This window comes from Porites lutea, chromosome 3 (assembly GCF_958299795.1).
Source record: "Porites lutea chromosome 3, jaPorLute2.1, whole genome shotgun sequence".
In the NCBI taxonomy this organism is placed as follows: domain Eukaryota; kingdom Metazoa; phylum Cnidaria; class Anthozoa; order Scleractinia; family Poritidae; genus Porites; species Porites lutea.
The window spans coordinates 38,990,040-38,994,353 of record NC_133203.1 but is presented as its reverse complement, the minus strand read 5'-3'; positions in this window follow the sequence as shown (position 1 = coordinate 38,994,353).

Below are 4,314 nucleotides of genomic sequence, written 5' to 3'. Positions count from 1 at the left end.
ATATCACAGGTAAGTTAATTCAACGTTAATTTATCATTGATTTATATACGTATATATAGTTAGCGATATATCGCTATAGGTGAAGCAAACGGTAAATCCAGTACATTTACTATAGAGGCCTTCCAAGGGGTAAAAGCGACATGCGACACGGCCCTGAAAACTGGCGACATGGGAATTTTTAAAAAGCAAGAAGTGACATGCCTACGCTGCTAAAATGCGACAGCGACATACTAAACAGTGAAAAACGACGGTGACATTGGAAAGTTGTGCATTTTATCAATAAAAGTGACTCAGAATACAGGAAATTACATTTCTGAGGGTTCAGGTTTTCCAAATTTTCCCGCGGCAGCCAACCCTTAAAGAAGAAGAAGAAGCGTTCATCCTTCGCCGCTCACGAAATTTTGCCAACTGACCACCATGAAAATCCTGTTATAGCCCTGTTGCGAAACAGTTTCTCGCAAAACAAAAATGACTGGTACAGTTACGTACACTTCAAAAAACGACAGCGACATTTGCAGCTGTAGATTAGACGACAACGGTCTCCTAAAGCAAGCGACATTGCGACACAGCTACCCCCCTTGGAAGGCCTCACTATAAAGTAACAATCGGCTACACAAACAGATTGTGTGGGCTCCCTGTGGTTGTACTTGCGTTCATGTAGCATTTATTCTGACTGCAGTATCGGCTTTTTCACGCGTTGAATTGGAATCGGCTGACAACCGGGTGACAACTTGCAGTATGAACACCATGGTAACGGTCGCACCTGCTACGTTTCGTTCGCCAATATTTAAAGATTAATTTTACTGCAGCGGAAAATACAGAAACAAACGCCCTTCCTTCATTTTTTCCAACAGCTTGTGGAGACCAAAACAAGATGACTGGCTAAATGAATAATCATTTGACGCGTTTCCCATCTCAGAAATGGTCAATGCAAATTTGCTTCAACTGGTTTTATTTACCTTTAATTAAACCGAGTGTACTTGTACTTAAATGTTGAGCATTTTGCATAATATTTCTAAAAGCACTTAACGCCTAATCACGTGAAAAATAACCTTTAACAAAAACAGAGTAACATTCTAAATACAAAGCTTTTTTCTGTCCCCTATTTTTCGATTTTCCCTCCTTTAATTGTTGCGTGATGACAGATTGGTCAAATCCACCTGCTTCCATTGTTTGTAAGGATATATACCCTAAAACGCGTCCATTATGAGAATTTTAGTCTCATATACATGTAATAGCTATTTTTATACCTATCGAAATTGCGCAGTGTGCGTGTAAAGGCAGACGGCAATAAGCCTTGATAAACTAATAGTTATTCACCCCAGTCAGCTTTCATGAATGTGTCAACATTATGTAAATCGACGCAAGAGATGATCTTTTATAATTCAAGGCTTGGACATGCAAGTTAATCATCTATTTTGACCTCCCTTTTGTTTCCACCCGTTGTTTCAGCTTTAAAAAAATGTGACGTTAAATACTTTGTTTCTTTCCTTCGAGTTAAATCCGCCTTCATACGCTTTTCGCTACTTGCAGAGAGCAGAATTGAATATAATTTCCGTAAATTTGAAAAGTAATCAATAAATAGTAATAAAAGTTGAGGTTGGAGCAGAAGTTGATAAGTTAGGTACATATTTTTAAAATATTAATTCTTGGCGGGAAAGATCTTGGGTAATTCTGCTTGAACGGATAACACGAAAATCCATTTTCTGATGTTGGCTGATCCATATAGCCAGCTGTTAAGTATATTATTACTCGAGCTTAGTTATTATAGGGAATTTCAAGTAGATGACGCTACAAACAAACTGGATCAACCATTTAATTTTTTCAGTCTTATCTTTTGTGGTGAGAGCAGCAAAGACAAATCCAGCACTGTTAAGAAAAGTCCAGTCCAGTTCATCGCCCTCCTTCACGGCGTTTTCAGTTATTTTCACAAAATTGTTAAAGTCCTTATCTGTCATGTTATACCTTAGTTGCAATTCCTTCTCAAGTGTCTCTAACATCTTTTCCCTCCTCTCGTAACTTGACTCATCTCTTTTTTCTATCAAGGTAAAAATCCAAGCCACGAACAAACCATACGCGTAAAACGTGATCACGCTAGCAGCGTCTTTTTAGCAAGAAGACTAATCAGTCCGGGCCACAACCAGATCTGGATATGTAATTTCCTGCAATCTTATTGGCTCAGAGCTCAACCAAAACATTGACCTGACCGCGAAAGGACTAAGCTCGACAGAAATGTCGAACAGGGAAACTTCGAAGCAAATAGCTGTCGAGTGCTTTGGGTGGAATGTACCTTGAAGAAAAGTAACAGCAATACGGAGCCGATTAATCGAGATTATTTTATGCGTCATAGCGTTCGATTTACGAATATCGAGATGTTAATGATCGAGAACGCTTCTGTAAACACCCGTGGATTTCTGATAATATTTCAAGAGACCAGAAACAACTCGACGACTCCGATCGAATTGGAAGAATAGGGAATTTGAATACCGCGATACATTTTAAGTGGAAAGGTTTTAAGAAGTCCTGTTTGGAGTAATTTCTGCGAGCACAGCTTCGACCTGGAGAAGTCTGTTCTATTCTACTTCGGGCGCAATACCATACGCGCTAAAATCTAATTTCGATCGAAGGATTGATAACGATAATCTTAATGCTAATTATTCTTGCTATATATAAATTTCCAGTATATTGAATCGTCACACATGTTGGAAATATGCGAAGGTCAAAGAAATAAATAAAATTTGTAGAAATTGCACTCGCAAAGAGTCGTAAGCAGTCATTAACGAACTTCTGTCTTTGCTTATTTCAAATTGCAAAACCCCATTGCGGATGAAAATAATGCAAGTGGACGTATTCGTGTTCTAATAGCTGTTAAATAGTCACTGAGAGGACGTAAACATAATTTGACAATTCTATTTTGAAAAACCGCTTTGACAAAGGAAATAGATGTACAGACTTTACTATTGTTTGTGTCAAAATATTTAATAGAATCGTTTTTCACAAGACAAGAAAATATATATATTTATATCTCTATTTTTTTTTAAAAAATTGTTCCCTTAAATTATTGTTATTGAGGGGGTGCATCAGTTGAGACGACTGATGCGGTTCTAAATCTCAAAGGAAGGTGTCACATTGGGATGCAGGGCTAGTACAGCATCCCAGTAGTTTTTTGGCATGAGAGATTTCATAATACCATGTGTCTACTACCTAGGATATAGTAGTTTTACGGTAGATAGGAATACCACGACTGTAATATGGGTTACAGACGGATACAATTCTAGGTTAGTCACATTCTCACTTGGCATTGCAGTAGCAACATTCACTTTTATTGCACTAGCAATCATTTCCCTCCCTCCCTCCCTCCCTCCCTCCCTCCCTCCCTGTAGGGTTTTATTTTGTTCTATATTCATGGACAGTGTGATCACTTTTATTGTTTGATTGAGGTTGTTTTAATTCTTTTTGGTCTTTCTTATTTGTTGGAGCACTTTATTTTTATACTAATTATTACCTTTTAGTTATTTACCACGTATTGTATTTTGTTATGATTAATAAAGGCTGTCTTGTATCCCAAACAATGCCTGGGTTTCTGAGTTTTGTTGATTTAGTTTAAAAACTATGCCATTATAGTAATATCCTGTCACTGTAGGTGGAATACATACACACTGAAAAACGTAGTGGGCACTAAGCCTCTATTATTATTAGATTATGTTTGTCCTGTATCATACTGTCAAACCCCTCTTTACGGACACCAGCTTAAAGAGACAGTGTCCCGATTATGCGCACGCGCGAGCGTCATCTGTTTTTTCTTTTAAAGACAATAGAACTGTCAAATTGACTCGACAAGATTTCCTTCCGGACCGCACCGCCGACAGAGATTTGTTGTTTATATTCTCAAGTAATATTTTAGACTTTCGAAGAAGTCTTTCGTCTTATATAAAATTTGGCTCGCGGTTCGAAGACTCATCGCGATTTTATCGCTAGCTGGGCCGCCTCGCGACCCGAAAATCTCGTTCCGCTCGCTTTAAAAACATATTTTCTAATTTGAAAATCGTGTCAGAGGTCAATCGCTCCAAGTCCAGTAATATCTGCCTGATTTGCTCGCGTTCTAGCCTCAAACGTTTGAAAGACATAAACAAAAATGCAATCTCAACGCTATGAATCATCACAAAGATTAGTCAAGAATGATATTATGATTCATGTCACTAGTTTTTCAAAACGTGTAGCGCCTGTTTGTTCGATTTTGTCGGCCGTAACGAGATTCATTTAAAAGTTTACTAACGCGTCGTTGCAAAACATTCTGCTTCACGAAGCTCTCCT